Below are 25,604 nucleotides of genomic sequence, written 5' to 3' on the forward strand. Positions count from 1 at the left end.
TTATTTTTTAATAAATAATTAATGTAAAAAAGTATATGTAATTTTTTAACATATAAGAATATGTACCCTAGGTTGCCAGATCTTTTGATTTTTCAAAATCAGCCAGAAATTGGGATTTTCATGTAAACACTTCCTATTTATGAAAGTTGGCAACTAATTAACATTTTTTAAAAGGTGTAGTACAAGTCAACCAAAATCCATCTATGATGGTCACTAGACCCCAGGGCTGATGGAGTCCCACTTCTGGTTTTGGACTCTATTTCCCAATTTGTATGCCAGCAAATGGCAGGAGAGTTTTTCCAGAAGTTCACACATCCTAAATAGCTTTTAAATAGCTTTCCTATTCGTTGGACTTCTACTGAATTTACTTTTGCCAAAACAGCCTTTTATTGACCCTTTCACATAGTCTTCTCATCTATTCAACTTAAATTCACCAAATGTTTAATTGAGCATCTCTAATAAGTGAAATACCATTTAAGACCTTGTAAAATAGGTCTTGCAAAGATAGATTTATTATTGAAAAATTAGGCTGCTGCAAATTTGACCCAAATTAGTGGTATCTTAAACGAGATAGGAATTTGTTTCTCATAAGAAGCTCAGGAAGAAAAAGTTCTGAGGTAATCTGTTATTTCTACAATGTCAGGAACCTGGGATCCTTCTGTATTGTGACTCTTATTCCTAAGGTGTTGGCCTTGATTTCATGGGCCAAGATGTTCACCCTCTTCTCTATTCAGGTAACACAAGTTGTGTTGCAGTAACAGGTTGACTCCAAGTCTGAGTTCAGTGGCCCTTCTCCCTGTAACTGTATATCAGAAATCCATGGCCTTTCAGATTACTGTGACAAAGCAAAAAAAAAATTGAGAAAACACATGGGATCTTAACTGGCTCCTTCTGGAAGTGACACATTCTTTTTTTTTTTTTTTTTTAAGGTAGACACAATACCTTTATTTTATTTTTATGTGGTGCTGAGGATTGAGCCCAGGACCTCATGCCTGCTAGGCAAGCACACAACCACTCCAACAACTCCAACCAGCCACAACTCCAACACCAGTCACATTCTTTTGGCAAGAGATGGTCACATGATCTCAATTTACAGGCAAAGAAAGATGGTAAATGTAAGGTACCATATATGTAATTGATAGTCCTTAAAAATCTTGGCCAGGCTAATCTAGTTATATGATATCCAGCAAAAAGAATGAGTTGGCAAAGGTGAGAGCATGTCTAGAAAGTACATATGTAACTGGCACACCTATTCCATTGTATAAATTTTTACTAGATGGGTACTATGAGCTAAAAGAAAGCTAAAAAATGTGTTTCAGTTCTGTGTGACCATGTTTTAGTGAAAATGGATAAAATACATTGGAGAACAACTAAAAAAATTTTTTTTCTATGATGTTCTTGAACATGGTCCTTACCACAAAGGAGTTTACTATTTAGTGGAAAATATTTTTCTGTGCATAAATGATTATATGGAGGATAAATGTGTTCTGCTTTAAAATAAAGCATGTATTATTTAAAGCATAAACAACTTAGGGAAAAATTAAACTATTGATGATAGCTAAAAGAATCAATTATTATACATAATTGGAAAAAATATTATTCTTCAGAATATCATGGGGTCCTGTGAAAAGTCCACTATCTGATCAAGGAATACCTCAGCGCCTAGGAAATGGGGCTACATTTCCTATAGGGCCGCTTACAGTGGGGAGGTCACTTATTGGTGGAATATATATTGGTAGGCTCTCCTGTATCTTGTTTTCTTCCAAATAGTCCTAGTTTAAACTTGTGGGTTCAGAATAATGATTAATATCGATCTATTTCCATATCAAAATATTCTGATTTAGAAAAAAAATTTTGTCACTACCAATTGAAGCTTAGGCTTTGTGAAGGTAGAAGAGAATGTAGGTAAGAGAGATAGAAATTGTAAGAGTTCATATGGTGCCCAGTGTGATTTCTTCCTGGGTCTTATAAGAATTCATTATAGTTTCATGAAATTTTGACTGGATTTTTTAAAAAGTAACAAATGAGATGAACTCAGTATTCTAGTTGGAATGAAATCATTCCAAGACATCAGTGGACAGAAGGTCAAAATCCAGGATTCTGTGAGGCAGTAATTTTGGAAATTTGTAGAAATCTGGAGAAGGCACTAAATTTTACAGCTGTAAAATTGAAGGTTCAAGTTAAGTTTAATTGACATCCAACTAACAAGGAGGCTCCAAACATCAGGAGTATAAGATCCAACATTGTCTGGTAGGTACCATCTGAGCAGAGTCCTAAAGAACATTTATTACTTTCTTGGAATTTCAGTTGGGGCCAGTATTTCCATGGGCTTTCCAAGTCCCACTTCATTCCTTCTAATATATCTACAACTCTTCTTTTGTCCTCTGGTTCATTTTAATGGCAGAAACTAGAGCCTTTCTAACCTCCACCCTCCCCAAATTATACCAGTCACCCCACACCAATGCTCACTACCAGCACTCACTTCTCCACTCCTCACTCATAAGAGAGCTAATTTAGATGAGTGTAATGAAAATGTTTGGACAAGTACTGGTTTTGAGAAGGTTTACATGCATGCCACTTGGTTAAAACATACAAATGAGCAAACAGTGAACAGGCTCACAGGAGACCTGGACTGAGTTTTAATTGGACCTCACTCAAAACCATGGAGAAAATCTCTTCACCGCATTGAATTTGAAATTTTGTGTTTATAAAATGTTGTTGGATTACCAGGCGAGTTTCTGATTAAGTGCGTTCCAGAAAATACTTATTTCATAAGAGGCTACTCTTCAAGAAGAAAGTGCTTCTTTTGGGGTACATGATATATCCACATCACATACCAGAGTATTAAGTCCCCTGTGAGAGTTCCTGCCCTAAGATTTTCTGTTTGTGTCAAATCTACCATACCTCAAACAAAGGATCTCTCTTCTAATATTTCACATTGACAGGGCAAAGTTGGCTTCATAATTTGGATCCTTGCACAGACACAAATACGTATACTTCCTTTACCTCACTTACATTCGTATACATTCAGACTGGTCTTTTTCTAGCTCTTGCTTCTTCTGGTTTTTCCCAGGGTTGGTAATAGCCAAGAATATATTATCCAGGTAGTATTAAGACAGCTTTATCCAATTTCATTAGATTTCTTAATTCTTAAGGTCACATCTACCCTGGGCCTTCTTCAATTTAACATTTGGAGTATGCTTCTGCTATTTTCAACGTTGTTTTCTCAATTATACCTTCTCATATTAACATAAGATTTGTGAATCCTTTTTGTCAGTGCTGGGGATTGAACCCAAAAGCATCTTACCACTGAGTTGCTTTCCCAGCCCTTTTTATTTATTTTTTTTTATTTTGAGACAGAGTTTCTCTAAGTTTCCTAGACTGACTTTGAACTTGGGAAACTTCTGCCTCTGCCTCCCAAGTTGCTGGGATTACAGGCATATTCCACTATGCCCAGCTGATTTGTGTTGTGTTTTTTTTTTTTTTTTTTTTTTTTCGGTGCTGGGGATCAAACCCAGGGCCTTGTGCTTGCGAGGCAAGCACTCTACCAACTGAGCTATACCCCCAGCCCTAATGATTTGTGTATTCGTGATTTTTGTCTTTCGAATATTTGTGGAGGGGTTGAGTCAATTCTGAGATAATTATATTTTTTTGAATTAATCTTTTTCTTTCTCTTCTATTTAATATTTGCTTTAAACTATTTTTCTTTTAGCATTTCCTTTCCCTCAGTTAAATATGAATTCCACTTCACTTTGTTATTCAACCGTGATTGACATTTTTATGTCTAGTTGCTTTATTTTGGCTTTTTTGTGAGAGGGTAGGTGGTGAACTTCAGAGATTATCATCCCACTTCCTTCTCAGCAGAATCTCAGTTATTTGGGCAAGAGGCCTCATGCTGAGCTTTTGAAAACTCATCTGTCCTTCATTTATAATACATTTATTCACATTAAAGTTTTGTCAGTTTTAATCACCCTGTACATCCAAGGTTCAAATACCCAGTAGGGAATCTAACACCATCTTAGATATGTAGACAAAGGTTTTATAGAAGAATATTATATGTAATTCATTGAGGATATCCCAAGTGCCTACTTAGAGCTCTTCCTTCACTTGATTCAGGGAAGAACTTTGAGGAAAGGAAAATCTGCTTTAGAAAAAAAATCTGTTATCCCTAGCGAGTTATTTTAACCTGTGAGCTTCATTGCTTCAACTCTATAATAGGCATGATTAGAATATCTCTTATATTACATGGGATACTTGGCTTCAATAATATACAGTTGCTGATTTTCAACAACTTTTTATCTACAAAAATAGCAATTTTCTATTTCTAATTCTGCATCTAGCAACACATGAACCAGTTCAGGTCATCAATCAGTAAAGGTCAATTTTCTTAGCCAACCCAACTGACCCTCTCTCCACCTATTTACCCAGTGCCCCAGTCATGTTCTGCTCTTCTTTCTCCCACCTTAGGCTCATGTATTCTACCTGCTCCCTTCCTTCAAAACTCCGGAGTAAAAGACAGTTAATCTGAAAGTCATGATTCATCCACCAAATTTTTGCAAATTTTTTTCTGATAAAAATTAAGGCATTTTCTGTAGAAAATTAAGAAAATATGCAAAGTTTTTAAAAGTGCTTATAACCCAATCATCCATCAATTCCCCAAAACTTATTACTAACATTTTGTCTAAACTTTAAGATATATAGAAGGATGCAGAAATTAAGCTTCCAAATATATATAGAGAGAGAGAGAATTTTCATTTTAGTTTTTCAAAATAAATTTATCTCACAACTATGGCTTTATTTTACTTTTAAATTTCTTGTACTATTAATATTTTCAATGTTATCAATGAATATTTTACAATATATTTTAATAGTTACAAGATAATTCATCTTAGGGAGATATTAAAGTTTATTTGCACAATTCCTTGGATATTTATTGGGGTACTTTATTCTCTCAAAAAAGGATTTTAACAAGTATTTTAATAAAATGAATATCTGTACAAATATACACTTTATTTCTCAAGAATGAAATCCTAAAGGTAGGAATTGTTGATTAAACATTACCCAAATTTGGATAGTTTTCATAATTTAAATTACTCTGCATAAAGCTGTACCAATTTATAAACCCATGGCAATTCATACAATCGTTCATTAACTTATAGCAGAAGTTCTCAAACATTCTAATCTTATAACCAGTATACTCTTAGATATTATTGAGGGCCCCAGAGAGCTTTGTTTTTGTATTATATATCAATTCATATTTATCATATTATAAATTAGAGCAGAGAATATTATAAACATTTGCATATAGTTGATTTAAAAATAACAAGAATAAATGTATTTACACTTTAAGTCCTAGGTTTTCAATTCTGTATAGGGTGATGGAACATAGCAAATAGGGCATATTATGAAAAGTAACTATTTTCTAAAACAAAACATATTGCAAGGGATGACTTTGTTTTTAATGTTGCAGATTTCTTTCACATCTGGCTAAACAAAGGACAGTTGAAATCTAATTTCTATTTCATTTCCTTTTTTTTTTGGCACCATGAACTGAACCCAAAGTAGTCAAACATTGAGACACATCACAGCCCTTTTTTTTTTTTTTTTTTTTTTTTGAGACAGGATTTTACTAAGTTGCTTAAAGCCTTGCTAAGTTGCTGAGACTGGCTTTGAACTTGTGATCCTCCTGCCTCAGCTTCCTGAGCTACTGGGAGTCCACACATGAAAACTGCACCATCAAAATCTTATATGTTTCTACATGTCAATCTGCTCTGGGTTGAGATACATGAAAAAAGTCCTGCCTCATCTGCCCAAGTAGTTGGAAAAGGAATAAATATTTTGAAGAACTTTTCATGTAATTGCAGCTAAACTTTGTTAGTGCTCAGATCTCAATAAGCGGTGGTTTTGTAAAAAGGTAGCTGCAATTTGGAATCTGAAATAAACGTTTTGCAACCACAGCCTTTTTATTTTTTATTTTGAGACAGGGTCTCACTAAGTTGTTTAGGGCTTCACTAAAATTCTTCTTTTAATCCTGTACTTCAATGTATCCTTTATCATTCATAATTGTGTAAAATCATACGTTGGTCATTTCAAAAATTTTATTTTTTGGAGTTAGACATTCCAATCTTTGACACATTTCATTATGTAATATCAAAAAATCACATTTATTAATGCCACTGCCAATCTCTTCAGAAGTACCAGGGAGCTGTCAAGGCAAGGTCTCTTGAAATCTTTAATTTTATCATTGGTTGAAAATACCGTCAGTTATTTTCCTTGAAACCACATGAGCCCTTCATTTACTTTCAAGAAAATGTCTGCGAATATTCCATCTTGAATCCCATATTTGTCTGCCTTTCTGTCAGGTAAAGATGGTGGTCCTGAAACAAAAGGGACTTAGTTCAGCTGGCACCTCAATTTCACAAACACTAGGACTCGAGACAACTGTCACACTGTGGTACACAGAAGTGCTTCAAATGTTCTTCCCCTTTCACCACACAGGACTTTAAAGGACTTGTACACAAGGGTTGAAATTCAATATCATTAGTATTTTTAGCTACCTCATCAAAAACTTTCTTAAATGAAACTGACCGCCCCCTCCACTGTCAGTAAATAATAATGAAGGGTATATTTTTTACTAATACAGTTTGTGTCCACTGTCTTAATTTGTGCTAAGGCATCATGGCTTTTGCACAATCAATGTAAGTGCCAACACAGAGGAAAAGGCAAATAGTGTTTTAATATTACTCTGAAAAGAGTTCTGGCTCATACCCCCAACCCCCAGAAGGAAAGTGTAGCTCTTGGTGTTCTGTTATTGTTATGATAATTATAAATATCCCACCTATTCTTCCTTCAATGAATGAGAGTAGGAAGGATTGCATTTTTCTCCTTCCTCTCCTCCCCAGTAATAATTGCTATTTAATTCTACTTACTAATGATCAAAAAGCAAAACTAAACTTCTCAACTGACAATGCAAAGGCATAACAAAGAGTTTCTCAAATTCAAAGAGAAGAGAGAGAGATGTAAATACACAATTAACTTTAAAAAAAAAAATATATATATATATATAATCTATGTGTGACAGATTCATTTGGTAAAGAACATTCCATGCCTGTTTTATTTCCATATCCCTCAGCCTGACAATGGGATGCCTATCAATTAATTCATTTAGAGAGCCATACACCACAAGAAATAAATTATTTGTCCTCTGGAGCTTGTCACAAGGGGATTTTTAAAAAACCATTAAACAGAAAGACAACTGTTCATCTTAGAAAGATGAAAGGCCAGTTCCTCCTCAGCTGATAGATTCTGAGTAATAGTGATATTCACTCTGTGTTTTATGAAACATATTCACATACAAGTTGTTTAGGCCCTTCGGCCCTCACTCTTTTTTCAAACGTGAAATTGGATTAATAGTATCCATCATGAGTATTTAATAAGCTAATACACATGAAGTGCTCAGTGTTTTGCTGGGTACTTAATAAGTTCTCAGAAACTGGTTGTGGCGGGGGATAGAAGTGGTAATAATAGCAGCAGGATCAGTAGTAATAGTAGCAACTGCAGGAAATGTTGTTTTGGGAATTAGGAACTGAAGTCTGCTGAAGTTAAAGGATGTTTTCATGATCCAGAAAGGAAGGAATGGAGCTGGTTTTTGGACCCAGGCTATATTCAATCCACAACCCAAATTCTTCCTCTAGGCCACTGCTGTACTTCTGGGGCTCTCAGAAAATGTTCTTAGCTTTTCCGTTAGCTTCGATCCCCTTGCACCTGCCAGGGGGCTATATTCAAGTCATACCAAACAGCCTCCCCCAAGTACATAGTTCAGTATTTCAAGAACCCTAACAGAAACAGTGCACTTACATATAAGCCCAGGATAGTGAAGTATTTACTGTGAGCAAAGCTGAGTCTAAAGTCAGCTTTCTGTTTCTTATGTACGTGACTTTGGGCCACTGGGATAATTTTTAAGACATTACTTTCTTATCCATAAAAAATCAGATGCTGATACTTGCTTCACAGAATTGTGAAGATCATTACATGAGATGGCATCTCTAAACAGCTTAGCACAATGCCAGGCACACAGAGGATGACCAAAAAAAAAAAAAAAAATCAATTTAATGGTTGACTTATGGATATATTTGCTCTTCTGGGTCCTCATATTCCTAGTATCCTAGACTAAATAGCTTCAAAAATTCTTCCCGGTTCTGTTCCCAGACACATCACAGAATCATCATTTTAAGAACTCAGGTCTATACCTAAACAATTTTCTATAACCCTCCTTCTGCTTTGAGCTCCTAAAGCTATTTCATAGAAAAATGACCTTATTTTTAAATAGAAGGGGCAATTGAAAATCAGTGAACGGACCTACCCCCTAATGATTTTTTTCTCAGACATAATTATAATAATTAGCATTATAAAGTGCTAATTATCTTTGGACACAGAGGACCTGCACACCAGAGACAGAGGTCCGCATTAAGTAAAGTGGATTTCACTTTCTTCAGTTTCGAGATTTCTCTTTTTTCCTCTTTGTAATGATGCAAAAGTATTTAGTCCACCAAGCCTCATTTAAAACTTTTTCCAGTTCTGGGAACTATCTGCTGGCTATCCACAGCCAGACTCCATATTGAGCATATGGATCTACAAAGAAAAAATTTTTCTTAGCACTTTTTGTGAAATGATTGTCCTGTGGTTCTTGGTCAACACCTAGAACCTGGCTAGAATTGTGTAAGATCAAGAGCTTCTTGTTTAGATAGAAAATTATTTCTATTAACCAAAGGACAGACATTCATCCCCTCTGAGTCCTGGAAATGCTACTGGGGCATTATCAAATGGGTCAGATAAGTAGGAGAGAAACTTCGTATTTAGTGTATAGAATTTCAAGTTAAATAAGACTTAAGGAACCTCCATTCCAATCATTTAATGTTAGAAACAAGAAATGGAGGCATAACACTACTGAAAAAGAGATCGAGAATTAAACATCTGAGTTCCTGATGCTTTCAAAATTATTTTTATCACATCACATCGGTCTCTAAGTCAGAGAACTTATTAAGTAAAGTCAGTGTAGAAAAAATATTTAGGCTAAGGACTTAGATATTGGTGTAAAGCTATGAAGTGTACAATTCTGCACTCCCTTTACATCATTTGTTAGCAGCAGAGTAATTGTTAATGCTATCACCATCAGAACCCAAACACACTGATTACGGATACAGAATTTAGAATGGAGTATCGGTGATGCCAAGTTATAACGGCAATAGAAGTATTATGACAATTCCCACAACACCTTTCAATGTAAGGACCTGTCTCTAGAGATTCCCAGTCACCCACTTGTAGGGGGCAACCTCTCTCCTGGAGAGCTCTATTCAGTTGGAAGTGCTCACCCATATTAGGTCAAAATCTACCTCCTCTTAATGTCCGTTGAATGGCGCTGTTCTGTACATTGAAGCACAAACAAGTCTCACTTATTTAACTTTTTTTTCATTGATTTAAAATTACTAACACTGCTCCCTTGAGTTTTCTCTAAACCATGGTATTTCCAACATTAGCTGTCTCAGAATCATCTGAAGGTCTTGTTAAAAGACACATCCTCTGGGTCCCACCCACAGAGTGTCTGATTTACTGAGTCCAGGATGGTGCCTGAGAATCTGCATTTCTAGTAGGTTCCTAGGTGATGCTGATGCTGCTGGACTGAGAATCATACTCTGTGGTCCACAGCTCTAAGCAATCAATCCTCTCTATTATACCTTGAGTACTGCCTTATAAGACAAGTCACTTTCCTATTTGGATGCTATTCCATTTGTCCTTTCTTAAATGCTTTAGAAATTTAGCTGTCACATTTTAAGATACTTTTTGTTTGTTTCAAACTTTCCTTGGTGGACATATATGACTTTTCTACTTGAGGGAAAAAAAGCATTTTTTCTTTAAAATAACATTAAATAAGAGTGTAATTAGCAATATAAAACAAGATGATTAAAAAGAATCTGTCTCATTATTATGTTTTCATAGCCTGTATACAAATTATTTGAACTAGAATGCACTTGCTAAGTAAATCATTTCTATTTCCATCACTAAACAGTGAATACTATGGTGATTGGGGAAAAATATGTTTTTTGGTGTTAGCATTATTTTCACATTCTAGAGTTTATGGCAATATGAAAAGGCCTAAATTTGTAAGCCACAGACCTGATTTTGAAATCCAAAGACCTGAATTGCACGGACATTGTGATGTGTTTTGACTGTGTCTTTTGACAACTTTTCAATTTTCTTATTTTTAAATAGCAATAAAGTAGTAATGGCTGCCCTTTATATTCCATGCAGGAGTCATAGAAACACAATAACACTTGTATATATATAAAAGCTTTGCAGATTTTATTATCTCTAATATTTATGCATATCCTGCTTTTATTTTTTTAATCTGGAATTTCATTTTAGGAGAAGAAAAAATGATATAAGAATTCATTTTAAGTGTTTCAGGCATAAAGCCTCCACTGATAGAGTACATCATGTCTCCTAACCCGAGTGAACCTCCAGTTAAACCAAGTTAAAGATGATATGCTGTCTCCAGGGAATGCCACATCTAGAGTTCTTGAGTGCATGCAGTCTCGCTCTCCTGGCTCCTCTAATCAGAAAACTGGGGTAAGGAGACCTCAAGTTCCCTTTGGAGGCCACAGAGAGCACCTCAATTCTACCCACCTTTCAAGTCTCTGTCCTTTATTAAGGAAGAAAGACAATGATTTAAATCTTCACAACTGGGAAGCAGATTTACTGTGACCATATTCACCAAGTGAGAAGGCCAAGGCACATTAGTACATTTCCCTTGGGTTCTCTAGGAATGTGACTGGTGGAATTCCAGTTCAATAAATCACAGGGCACGTTTGGATAGCAAGTGTGGACCTTAGGGTTAACGTTATTTTTCACCCCTGTCTGTAGACCTCTACTCACCATCAAAAAAAGAATCATGAGTTGAGTCATGAGTGTGGTACAGACTGAGCTCACATCACTCTCTGGGTTATGGTTCTTAAAAAAGTCTATCTTTAAGCAACTCCTTTTTATTCACCCAAATTATGCTAAATAAATGTGCTGTAAGAGTAATATTTTGACTTTACTATTTTAGGCTAAGATACATGCACCGATTTACCCCATAAGAGTTTCCAATCAGAGAGTATCACATGCCTCTAACTGAATTGCACCCATGGTTAAGTGAGCCCAAAGTAATTTACCATGCATCTGTACCCCAAGTGAGGAGGTTGAGGAGATGTCACTTGTACATCTCCTATTCTGTGTTTTATGCATGGTTTTCACTTGTATCGAATGGCTCTCTTGCTTCACCTTCATTTTATATTTTAAAAGAGATTTCTTTCCTGTGTTACAATGTTAAGCCTAATCTCAGTCCCAGAAAGTCATAAGTTCACAAAAGAGTAAAAACAATTTATGAATAAAATGATGCAAAAGAAAAGCACATTTTCCAAAAAAAAACCTCCTTTATAGACCTCCTCCACTACCCATTATCCAAAATTAAGCTCGTCATTCCTCCTATATTAAAAGCCATAAGCTTTCAATTTATTGCATTTTAAGTTTAAGCTGTGCTTATTAACTTTGAAGTTATTCTTTGTTGCTTATGTAAGTTTGCTTTCATAGTTCAATTGATCTTTTTAAATTGGTATCTTATAGTATAGACTGAAAATTGACATGTGTATAATTCATTTGATATCTTTTGAATATCATGGTTGGATGGTACATTTCATAACTTTTATATTTTAAAGAAACCTTTTTTTTTCATTTAGCAATTTTTCCTTGCGGATAGTGTTTCCAAGAATAAGTGAAAGACATTTAGCAAGGTACAATATGTGGGTGTCTGTTTATGTATATATAAACATTTGTCTATCTATCCATCTATCTATGTACATATATAAATTATTGCTTCCTTCTGTTATGAACTAAAAACATATATAAATATATCTATATCTATCTAGATAGATAATCTATACATGCAGATATATCTATCTATAATATATAGAGATCATATAAAATATAGATAGCTACATCTAGGCGCCTGGCCTTTATATGTGTTTTTAGTTCGTAACAGGAGGAAGCAACAATTTACCAAAGCAGAAGCAGAGTTTTGGACCTCCATTGCCTGATTCCTGGGAAGGCTTTGGATTTTTTTTATCCTTTCATACTTGTGTTGGAGTTTTATTCCCCTTTCAGTCTCCAGGTCAGACAATTGACACCTGCCTGGTACTCAGCTCCTTAAGAGACGGACTAGCTAAATCAGCTGCTGTCTCAGACAGACAGTCTTTAAATGTATTTTCAACGTGTCTTCAGACAGTTATTTTTCCTCTGTTCAATTTTGTTCATCTTCTTACTTAACTTTTCAAGTGCTACTATTTCCTTTTTAAATGTAGTATTGAGAAGTGCAAACATTATTGGAAGAGAGAGTCTTACTAGCATAATTGTGCATTATCTTCCTTTTATATTGCAGATGGAAAACATTAAATCTAGGGGGAATAGAAATCTGCTCAATCAGATATTGATAGTACCATTTCTTTTAAAAATACTTACCTGTGGAGAAGAAGAATGCTGATTTTTTTTTTTTAAGGCAGCAACTTTCCATCATTTTTTAAGAGTCAAATGACAGAGGGAATTAAAATTCTGTCTTCTGAGAATCAGACTTAGCCTGCTGATGCCACCCCTTCCCTTTTGCCATTTGGTATTTTAGTGAGGGATTTGGATGAGATGAGAGGGAGGGAGTGCTTCTCTACAGAAGTGTATTACAGCCTGCTTCCATTCTCTGTCACCAATTCTACCTAATAATATATCCGGAGGCTTTCTGCATAGTGATGAACTATATATACATCTTTCGTTAGTCTCCACATGGACAGCCTTCCCTAAAGGCAGTCCATCCTAGCATTGCTGCTCCTTGCTTCATATTTTGTCTTTAGGAAGTCAATACCAGGATAGGAAGGGGCTGTGCTAACTATCAGGAAGTCCCAGCTCCTCATCAGAAGTCCTTAGCCCATGGGTGAAGTCCTTTGTACCATCACTGCCAGCACCATCCTCAATGCAAAATCCTGGGTGCCAACTCGCCTGATCTCTGGTTTCATGATTCGTGATACTTCTTATGTTCCTCCATCAGATTCTCCACTCCAACCCACCTATTGGTCTAATCCAGGCCTCCTTTATTGCTCATTTCAACTGAGCCTGAGTGCAATGAGATTTATCTTGTCTTCAGTCCTGTTGTAGATATGAACTCTATCCCAGTGACACCATATGCTCAGAGGCTGTCCCTGCAGGCTCACGATATGTGTAGTGCAATGGGATTTGGGGAATTTCTTGGAATACACAAGCAAAATTACAAATGGAGTCTATCTTTCTGCAGGGCTTATGCAATTCCTGTTCAGACTAGCATAAGCATACCCTTGAGGTCAGGGCTTGATGCCAGATTCTATGCTTCACTTTGCTTTTGAAGATCTATAAAGCGTGGGTGTTGAGGGTGTATGGGGGCATATATTACTGTGTGTTCTCCTATTACTCATCTTAATATTCCTTTGCCTACTCTCATTCACTCTAGATACTCAATTATAGAAATTGTATTCTCAATTCAAATTACTGGTGTAATATCTCAAACATTCTATTTTAAATTTGTTAGATTTTACGAAATCTGATTTTCTCTCAAACACTTTCAGCTTCTAGAGGAGACCGTAGCTTTTCATATGAAGAGAAGACATGCCAGCCCCATGGCTACAGCATCACTTCAACTATTTAACCACCTGTTACTAATGCCAAAGTTCTTTGACCTTTGAATTCAGTCAGATGTTCTCCACCCTGGCTTTGTGTCCTATTTTCTCAAAATTATTTAAGAACATATAATGTTTGAGTCAACGTGTTTTGTTGCTGTGACCAAAAGACCTGACAAAAACAATTAGATGAGGAAAAACTTATACTGGTGCTCATGGTTTCAGAAGTCTCAGTACATAGATGGCCAACTCTATTCCTCAGGGCCTGAGATGAGGCAGAACATCATGGCAGAAGGGTATGGTGAAGGAAAACAGTTGGGAACAAGGCACCAGGAAGGACAGAGAGAGAGAGAAAGAGAGCTCTACTCAACAAGGACAAAATATAGACTCCAAAGTCTTGCCCTAACCTCCTCCAGTCACACCCTAAATGCTTATGGTTACCACCCATTTAATCCCTATCAAGGATTAATGCACTAATTAGAGTAAATCTTTTATAACCCAATTATTTCACCTCTGAACTTTCTTCCATTGTCTCACATATAAGCTTTTGGGAGATACCTCATATCTAAACCATAACATACATTTTCCCAGACCTGTCTATAGTTCTGCTACATCAGAAACTCAAGATGGGAACAAAATTTGAGCAGATTTAAAAAGAGTCACTAGAGTACTGTGTGTCCAAGGTTAAAAGTCATAAAAAATTAACTTTTCATAGAATAAAATCATTGAATCATATACCATCTTGGAATGTTAAAAATAAACTCTCATCTAATTGATGCTGTTCCTGTTTTTAACAATATGATGCTAAGTTTGAATGCCTTCTCCAGCACAGCCAGCTGAGAGCTGGCTTAATTTGGTGGCTCAAGCTAAACTTGAATAACAGAATACAGCATTATAGGTAAAAATAACTACTGGACTTTTTGCCTAATTGCTATCATAGTTATTTAGCTTTTCTAAACCTCAGTTTTCTGATCCATAAATTGGAGACAATATTTACCTCCTAGGGTTGCTCTGTGAATTAAAGATGGAATCTGCAATGAGTATAAAACACGGTTTTGCTTATGGTAAATCCTCATTAACTGTTAGCTATTATAGTAATTATGACTGTGAAAATAGTAATGTAAGGAACTAAGGCATGCAGTAAGAATGAGTTTAAAAAGAGACAGTGGCATAGCACTAATTGCAAGCTTTGACGATTTCCAAATTTAGTGAACTCTATGCACCTAAAACTGAATGGTGCTCACATGGGCTTTGCTAGGATCATGATTGGGGTGTTTTACAGGCAAAAAGTGACTTGATAAGACTTTTGAGTTTTACCAGAAGGAGGCCTACAAAAATCACAATCAGGAGACTGAAAGACTGTGAATAGTTTTTGTCTTGTTGGAAAGAAGAACGCACTCACAATCCAGAAATGATTTTCTGGGATGAAGGTGATGACTACATAGTTTCATGAGACTTTGCAGTATTTTAAGTTAGGCAACTTTCAAATCAACTGTCCTCTAGAAATTATTCTCTACTCTCTAAAAAATATTGCTCTTACAGAAATAAAGATGTTTCTTAGACATGAAGACATCAACCATAATTTTGAGAATTCAGAAGTTAAAAGCAAGTGAAATCTAGAGAACTGACCTCATCAGAGTTTTAAGGAACCCTAAAAGACTCTCTGAAAGACTTCTGGCAAGAAATGACCTAGTGCAGGTGGAGAAACGACTGTTCCTTCTTTTGTCTTCTCTCAAAGTGGAAGCTCATATGTGTGATGATATAAGCAACAGGAATCTTGCAAAACTACAACATTGTATTGTATTTATTTTCCTCTTTTCTTAGTTCTTTACCATATCAATTCCCCATCGTCTCTTCCTAACCCTTCCCTCTCCCTCTCAAATGCCCACACCCAAATCTTTTATTTAATTCCAGGGCATCCATATCCTTTCTATAGACAACATTTCTACTTGTTGGATGACTCCTAAAATTATTTATCTAGCCTTAACTCCCTATACTCTTCGCAGTGAATATTTTCTCCTTAAAACTGGTTATCACTCTTTCAGAATACAGCCTTCTAAGATGGAATCAGCTCCATTGACCCAAATAGCTGACTCAAAAATCCGTACAGTCATGGTTGTTCAAGACTTGACATATTGTCTTCATTAGCCCAGCCGTGTGTCCATCATAAATCCTATCAAAGAGCTGGCTGTTTTTCTCCATACTGTTTTGAAAGTCTAATTTGAATGTTAACTAGCCCAGCAGCCAATACCATTCAGATTGTTAACAGCAACCTCCAGACTCAAAGACAGTTCAAGTGACCATTATCTGGGAGAAAATAAACCAAAACAAAACAAAACCCAAGACAGAGTAAAAAGCTGTTCCTTATTATGATTCTTAATTTACAAATTCAAAGCTCTTCAAACCCTGATTTCAGAGCTTGTTCTAATAGGGGCAGTGGTGATGGATAAAGGGTATTGTTCTAAGAAGTAAAATTCTTAGAAAATGTTGGATGGCAAAACAATCATACCTAAATTGACAACTGTTTTCAATTTCTTAAAACTTTCACTAGTACAATGTGATCAAAATTGCTGGGACATTACTAGGCTACTAATGAAGATGAGGAATAATATGATACACACTTGAATGACTTAAAAGTTTTCTTTAACTTTCAGTGCATAGAATTTATGTGAAGTCCCTCCTTTAGGATGGTGAGAATATTTGCCTTAAATATGTAGAGAAGTATTCAAGATTGGCATTAAGAACTTTTATTTAAAATATATATACATATACACATATGCATGACATGAAGTAAGATAATAAAGAATGGCAAAGATCAGAGAGAAAATTAATAACTTTAAATGATATTTTAAAGTCAAGATGATATCCTATGCTTACTAGCACTTCTAATTGATTAGTTCCAAGAATTTCACAAAAGCACAGGATTTGCTCATTCACTGATTCAGTCAAACCATATTGAGTAACCTCCTTAGTAGAACCTCTGTTATGTGCTGAATATCACCAAAACATCATTAGACTGGGGATCAAAAAAGGCGAATTTTGTCTTGTTGCTGCCATTAAAGAATTGCATAATACTGAGCAAGTTCTTTAGCTTTTGTGGTCTCATTAATGACTTGTAAAACTTATTATGAATGATGATTCTCTTCTTTCTGCTCTACAAAATCTTAGAATTATTATATTAGGGAAATCCACCTGTTACCAAGGCTTTTCAAATTCCAAAGGTTGGTAGGTTAATGTGGCAGAGAGTTTCTAGGGTGTCTCCCAAGGTCCTCTCTTAATATTCTCCTCCTTGCACAATGGCTTCTATTTGTGCACAGAATCTGTGATATGCTTCTCGTCAATAGATGGGGGCATACATGAGTGCATGTACATAATCATATTATGTAAGACTGTAAGACCTGGTCTGTAAAGAGAATCCCCCTCTTGCTAGTTTTAAAGAAGCAAGTTTCCATGTTGTCAGCTTCCCTATGGAAAGGGTCATGTGGCAAGAAACTCCAGGCGGCCTCCAGTTAACAGAGAAAGAAACTGGGCCCTCCGTCCAGAAACCCAAAAGGAGCTAATTGCTGCCAACATTCAAGTGATCAAGGAAATTAATCCTTTCCCAGATGAGTCTCAGATGACACCACAGCCCTGGCTGACACCTACCCTGCAGTTTTATAGAGGAAGAACACAGGTAAACCCTTGGCCCACAGAAATTGTAAGATAATAAATATGTGTTGTTTTAAGCTTGTCTGTGGCTATATTGTTATACAGCAACAAAGTGAGAGGAAATTAATTTGGTAAGTGATAATCTACAGTTTAAAGTATGAAACAGAATGCAGTAGATCAAAGGAAAAGAACAAAATAGAATGAAGTGAATGTAAACATATTTAATTAAAAATTTACCCCAAATATACTGCACATACATGTCTGTATGGATCACAATATAAATGCCTTTAATTATGTGGATTGTAGTAAAAATAATTATTTTACAAACCTAGGAAGTCTCCTTGAAGTTGTGAATGTATACATTCTCATGTGTCTATGAAAACTTCATAGGACCTTTGAATCCTGCTGAAGTAGCCAGTAAGAAAGTAAGAATTGTGAATATTAATAACATTTCTTATCAATGTCTAGGAGATTTTATATTTTGAAGAGGAGTTAGGCAAGTCATATCTGAAGGAAATTACAGAATTATCTAATATTCACTAGTGAATTTATAAATATAAAGAGATAGAAATAAGTAAGACTTTTAAGTTCTTCTAATTTAGAACATTTTTCTCATGGTGGCCCTCAATCCATTGGTAGTACTGTGTGATTCTTGTTTGCACATTAAAAAAAACTAAATTTTTTTTTAATTATGCATTTATTTTAATGAGTGCTACTGCTGAATTTGAGCCCGACATAGGCAGGGTCTCCACACAATCTCTGAATGTTTTTGAACTGCACATTACACAGTTGGTACGTGGTATGTGAAGAAGGCTGATATCAAGAAGGCAATTTGCAAATGTCTGAAGTCGGAAAGTCGAGAAACTATTGCAGGCTGTACTTTGATTTAACAAAGAAATGGCAGCTCAGAAAGGTGAAGAGAACTTTGCCTGCTTGGTGTTACTCATGGGATCAAATGCTTTGAAGAAAAGGAATGAGCTGTTGCCTAAGTGTATGTAAATGGTAGACTTTCTTTAGTTAAATAATTTATGCTGTAGGGAGTGTGAATGTGCTTGTGATGTAGGTAGTACATGTGGGGTGTAGGATACGTGTGTATGTCTGCTTTCTGGTGATTACTGTGTCTGACATTGTGTTAGACATAAATGACCAGATAGCTAAGGCATATTTCTCATTCTTTCAGAGTCTACAGATTTATGATCGTAATTACTTGTCACTCCAATAATCAATACATTATTGAAATTATTGATTATGAGAGGCCTCTATTGAGGGTCATGGAGAAGATACAAACAAACACTGACTTTCATGTCAGAAGATCCTAACTCTACCACTTGAAAGTTTTATGATCATGGTCAATTAAACCTCTGTGAGCTTCATTTTCCTTATCTGAACAAATATAGATCTGAATCCTTTCCTCATTCAGTTGTGTATTTTTCAAGGGAATCTACATAGCCAGAACCAACAGAATTGTGTAGTGCATGTGTGTGTATGTGTGTGTAATGAAATTTACTTTAAGAAATTGGCTCACTTGATTATGGGAGTCAGTAATTTCGAAGTCCAAAATCATCTGGGTGAGCTGTCCGACTGGATACATAAAGAAGAACTGAGGTTGCAGTTAAAGTTTCAAGATATCCACTGTAGAATTCCTACTTATTTGAAGGATGTCATCTTTAAATTTATTAAGGACTTCAACTCATTGGATGAGGCCCACTTACATTATAAAGTTCAATTTGCTATACTCAAAGTTCACTGACATATATGTCAATTTCATTAAAAAATACCCTTGCAGAAATATATAGAAAAATGTTTGACTGCATATCTGGGTGTCACTGCCCAGCCAATCTGACATAAAATTACCAGTTACAAATCATCCCTTGTTAATTTGGCATCCTATGTATCTCTTCAAATCATATTTAATATCAAAATAAAGACAATCACAAGGCTGTACTTTCACCTATCATGATACAACTCTTCTGCATATAAACAAAAATGCACTCTACTTTTCTCCAGGAGAGGATGCAAAACCATTGGATGATATTTAGTCTTTCCCTTGATATCCCATAACATAAAAACTATAATGTGAAATTAGCAATATTTAAATACCTTGATGTAATGTCCTATCTTTTGTTATGTGATTCAGAGATTAAAGGGGGAAGAAAAAAAGATATCATATATTCATATAAATCATGTACACATATGTGCCATAAATACACACATATAGTATGTATGCATATGTACATCTCATATATATCATGGAAAACCACTTATAAGTGTGTGAGTGTGTGTGTGTATGTGTGTATTCCAAAGGTTTTTGACTTAACAATGGTTCAATTTGTGATTTTTATCAACTTTAAAATGGTGTAAAAATGATATGCATTCATTAGAAACCATACATAAAAATTTGAATTTTGATTATTTCCAGGGCCGGCAAAATACCACACAATATGATTCTATTACTGGGCTGAAGAAGCAAGCCTCAGCTGCCACTTGGCCACATGGACACAAGGGTAAACAGTTGACACTCTACAATGTACTGTGTTGTTCAACTACAATGTTCAGAAAGTCAAATATCTTAAATGCATTTTTAATTTATGATATATTTATCTGGACACATCTGTATAAATTATTTTGGAGATTAAATAAAATCTACATAGTCCCTAGAATTTTTTAGTATGTATGTTGTTCCTAAGTACTATTTCTTCATAAAATATTGTAATTTAGGATGAATCTGGTTGTAGTGTCCCACATTAACCATGATAAGATTTAGCGTCCCTCCATATTAGTGCAGGCATAAAAATTTGTATGTGGTCTGTGCACACGTTTTGGTAAGTAATAGATTACACACATAGTAATTAATTATGTGCCTGTTTCTTTATACATAAAATATATTTTATAGAATTCCTTGTCTTTTAGGCCATGTAAACACAGTTATGGAATATTGGCAGAGGAAATCAGGAGCTCTTATATTTTTAAGAATCTGAAACCAATTTTTAAAATTCTTCATGAAGATAATGAAATAGGTCCAAAAGACTGTATGAGAATAGGTAACTATATACTTATCAGATTGATTTGCCTCAAAATGGTGATAGTAATGAATGTATATGTGGGTGAGTAAACACATACAAATACACACATACATAAACATTAAATATCTGACTTTTTAATCTCCTATAACTGATACCCAGGACTTTCTGTATTTCTTTCAAATGTTCAATCCAACTGTTAGTCCACTTTCTGTCACTGTGACAAAATACCTGAGAAATAAATTTATAGGAGTAAAGAGTAAAGATTTATTTTGGTTTATAGCTTCAAAAATTGGCTCTGTTGATTCTGGACCTGTGATGAGGCTGCAGACAAAGTGGTGCAAACCTGCTCACCTCATGTAGGCTGGGAAGTGGGGAGAGAGAGAAAGGAAGGACAAAATAAACCTTTCCAAGTCATGCTCCCAGTAACCTACTTCCTCCAAATAAACCCCACCTCCGAAAGTCCCCACCCAAAAGCACTACCAGACGGGGACCAAGCCTTTAACACATGGGAATTTGGGGGATACTCCAGATCGATCCAAAGTATAAAACCAACTGTATATCTACAGTTTAATTGAAAATCCTACCACTATTACTTGTGTTACCCCAGAAAATTTTAAAAATAAAGAAAAAATATTGAACCTTAGGTATTTAATCCAGTGACAAGATAAAAGCTCTACCTTCATGTATCTTTTATTTATACTGTCTTTTCTACTTATAAAAATATCTGTTTCTCAAAAAGGCAAGAAATAAATATGGTAAAATTCTATTTTCTTCCTTCATAATACCCTTTCTAGTCCTACGACATGAGTGTAATATATTGCAAACATTTTTCTATTAATTAAAGTCCATCACTTTTAGAATGATGTTTTTCAAACTTTCCAAAACTCTTATGCTCTTTAAAAAAATACCTATTCACACATAAGTGCTTGATTCACAAGGCCCTAGGTTCAATCTCCAGCACCAAAATCAAAACAAAACAAAACAAAACTTTAATTCATAATTAAGACTATAAAAATTACAAATATTTATTTATTCTAACTTCTCACTGGCTTGTTTTGTTTTCCTTTCTCCAGCATCCACCACTCTCTCTTCATATAATTAAACCAATAAGATGGGAGGGGTCTTGCTCATACACCTGCACTAAACTCTATGGAAACTCTTGCATACCAAGAAGGCTAGTTCACATTATATCTTCCCTCCCATCCAAAATTATAATAATCAAGATGGTTAATGATTGGGAATTTAAATTCCACTTTCTTATTTCCAATCATTATGCTAAGATCACAGAGATAAATAAACTTTTAGCTGTGTGTAGGGAAAGGAAAATCTTTTCAAATTTACCCAATCAAGTTATTCTGAATCCAATCTTTCCATGCCTTGCAAAATCAGCTATATCTAGTTGTTTTCACAATTTCCTGATTAAATATGTCAATAGATTTTCTACTGCTCATTCTGTTATTTATCCAGAGCATTAATGAACTTCTCTACCTCCTGTGGATCCATAAATATTTCTATTTTACTATCAAAAACAACCCTTAATTGGACTAAAAATAGGATTGTAGAGCTGCTCCACCGAAGTAGTGGATTAACTTTTTGGCTTCCAAGTTACCATTTATTTATTAATTCATTCACTGATATTTATTGCATGCTGACCACATGCTAGGCATTATTCCTGGTACTCAGGATTAAGAGAAGCAAAAAGCAAGCAAGCTTGCTGCTTCTGTGGATCTTAGATTCAGTAAGAGAGAGAGAGAGAGAGAGAGAGAGAGAGAGAGAGAGAGAGAGAGAGAGAGAGAGAGTTAATAAGCAAATAACCAAATGCAGCAGAAACTTCTTATGATGATAAGTTCTATAGGAATATAGGTCAGGAAAATTGTGGACATGGTGACCAGGTGTGGAACAGGTGGGAAATGTGGCCAGGGAAGAGTGATCCAGAAGTCCTCTTTGAAAAGCTAACATCTGAGTTGAAACCAGTATAGTGAGAAGGAGCCAGTCATGCAAAGGTCCAGGGAGAGATTTTTCAGGCAGAGGGAAGAGAAGATGTAAAATTCAGAGGGAAGGACCATCTTGGTATTCCTGCAGACAATCAAGAAGGTGTAGTGGTTGGAACTAAGTAACAAGTAACTACAATTAAGAAAATGCTGTTAATTTTTCAACTACCTGTGTTTAATAATAATGGCTAAAATATACTGAGATCTCAGGATGTGCCAAGGGCCAAGTCATTCATTCATTATCTCAATTACTTCTCAAAATGTCACTTGAGGAAGCTGACTTTTAATATTGCCATTTTACAGTGGATCAAATTGACATTCAGAGTAATGAGTTGCTGAAGAATGTTCAACTCGAAAGTGGATGGAGGCAAATTGAACCAAGCTGGAGTCCTTAACTGGTGAGTTTTATTGATTTCTTGAACCCTGTGTTTCCTTTGCAACTAGAACTTAGTCACTTTTGTTCCATGTAGAGTTTCTTCTGCACCTGTATAGTATCTTATTTACTAGATAAGGCACTAGTGAACTGGTAATTATTTAACACCAAGCCTGTACTTTACCAAGAAGGCTTTGGTTTATGGCATCTGTTGATTACTATGGTGTAAATTCTCCCACAATGGCTTGTTTCAAGCTAACGAGTCATTTGCCAAACATGTAACTGAGTGCATTCAGTTCTTGTGGACTGGCATGAGAAGGCTCTAATATGCCACCAATAAGAGATACCAATCAATATTCATTTGAAAGAAAAATTCACCCACAGTAGAATAGTTTGAAAACCCTTGTTGAAAAATGAGAATCACAAAGACTAAAACAACAACAGCAACAACAACAACAACAACAACAAAAAACATTTTATCTCTATCCTCTAAATTTACTAGTGGTGATAAATGTAGGAGGCATTGCATGAAAAACTGGATGCTTCTGCCCCTGATGTGTGCCAGAGTGATTTTTTTTTTCATCGCCACCCTAAATGTTTTGCAGTTCAGTTTGCTCATTGAAGAGGGAATCTCCTTCTTGAACACAGTGTACACAAATGGTTATTTCAAAACAAAGAAGCACAGCACCTTAGGTACCTATATAAGTTCAGGATGGTTTTGCTAATTGAGAATTTAGAAGACCAAGCGCCTGGGTGCAGCACCTAAGGAATTGTTTTTACAACATGGAAGCCATTAGACAATATGGACCTTCTAAGAATGAGCAGAAATCGTTGCAGTGGGGGTGGGGAAACTGCCTGCCAAGCACAAATTCCAATGTGGAATCACCAACTAATAATTCATGACAGAGATACAACATATGCTCTCATGATAGAGTGGGAGTTAGAGGACACAGAGAGCCAGTGAGCGGCAGAAACTCTGTGAGTTACTGCACCTCATTGCCAATATAAAACATCTTTATTGAGGGGGAAAATGCAATATTTTGGTAGAAGGAGATGAAGTAGGTTGTCTGGATTGCTCACTTACGGTAGAGTGTGCAATTTTACACCTGGGATATGCCCGTCTGCTTTGTGTCTTCTCTGACTCTCTGCCTATCTGGAGCAGGCATTGAGTATACACAGTTTAATCCATAAAGCAATCAAAGTGCTTAGGTAGAACTTGGGAAATGGAGAATTTTATGAAAAGGGAGCCTTCATTTCCTACAAGAAGTTCTCAAGTGCTATCCAGTCCATCCTTTTTTTTTTTTTTTTTTTTTTTTTTTAAGTTAATTTAATTCATGCTGCCTTTGGAAAACTGTTAGTGGTCATTGTGTGTGTGTGTGTGTGTTATGTGTATGCATGCATGCGCATGATCTCTGCACAGTTAGATTAATACTCTTGCATAAAATATGTGAACTTTTTAAAAAAGAGTTTGGGAGTCGCTGTCATTTTCTTAGGGAAGTCTTAATCCTAGAACAGATACTAGTCAGGCACAGCAGCCTGGTGCCTTCGGATCCTTCAGGGTTAGAGCAAACGTCTGCTTTGGTTCATCAGTGTCACAGCAGCAGAAAGGATGGCTTTTAAAGCCATGAGAGAGAGACAGGCACATTCAATCCGAATTTTTAGAGCTGAAAAGAAATTGACTGTGCCAATCCTTCAGTAAGGTTAAGGTGTGTGAAGATCTTTTTTTTTTTTCTTCTAGAAACAAGAGAAGGAAATTCATGCAGTCTCCCAAAAGAACTTTCCATCAAGTGTTTCTGTGTTATATTTTTTTATTCTTTCTAATAAAAGGACAACTTGGAAGACTTTGAACCCTTTATCTGTTTGACAAGCCAGAAAATCAAGATAACATGAAGATGTTTGATAGCCAAGGATAGGAATCTCAGAGAATGGAGACAGGACCCAAAACGCTTTCCTGAAAATACACAATATTTTTAAATCTCTACTTTGTACCTCTTTGTTTCAATCAAAGAGAATACAATTTCTCTACACAAACATTTAAGGAAGAATTTTCCTATCAAATGACCTGCTAGGTTTGTTGATATGTTCCTTTAAAATATTCCGAGTCAGTCATAGGTTGAAGTGCTTTTGAAAGGTGAGACGAGGCCATCAATTTCATGCTGTCAGTGACATGACTGGAATGTCACTATTTTCCCCTTACAAATATGAACAGTTAAAAAATAACAAAGATGTCATAATAATTCCTTGTAAGGTGGTCTCCTAGCATCTATGTTTGGAAAAAAAAAATGTTTAAAGTGATACTTTGGGTTGATGAGCATTACTGGTAAGTCTTCTTTGTTATTGTCTTTTAAAAAGCATGAAAATGTCTTTCTTATTTGGGGTTGTTTTCAGGAAATATGGACTCTTTTCTCTCTCTCACTACCTCCTGGCTACAGTCACTTTCTATGCTATTTGTGTATCTACATTATTCATGCTTACAAGCCCAGCTGTAAAATAAAAATAGAGTGAATGAATGAGTTCTAAGGATCAACATAAAAATACGGCCTGAACTCCAGCCAAACCTTGAATCTTAACTTGTTTTACATAGTTCACCAAATTCTTTTTCACAGAAAATGTTACTGGCCAATCTACTATTTTGGAAACCTGTTCATCTGAAATTAAGCTTTATGCCCAGGACACTTAACTGAAATTATAAAATCTACAATATTCCATATCTTCTGTATATCACTAGAATCCCTGTAAGACCTGAAAAGTTTTACTAGAAATCACAAACGAAAAGAAGTGCTTGGTTTCATGGCTCTATTTGTGAAATTCAGATCTCTTTATTTTTGTGTGCATTTTAATT

The sequence above is a fragment of the Sciurus carolinensis genome, chromosome 17 (genome assembly GCF_902686445.1).
Source record: "Sciurus carolinensis chromosome 17, mSciCar1.2, whole genome shotgun sequence".
NCBI lineage: Eukaryota > Metazoa > Chordata > Mammalia > Rodentia > Sciuridae > Sciurus > Sciurus carolinensis.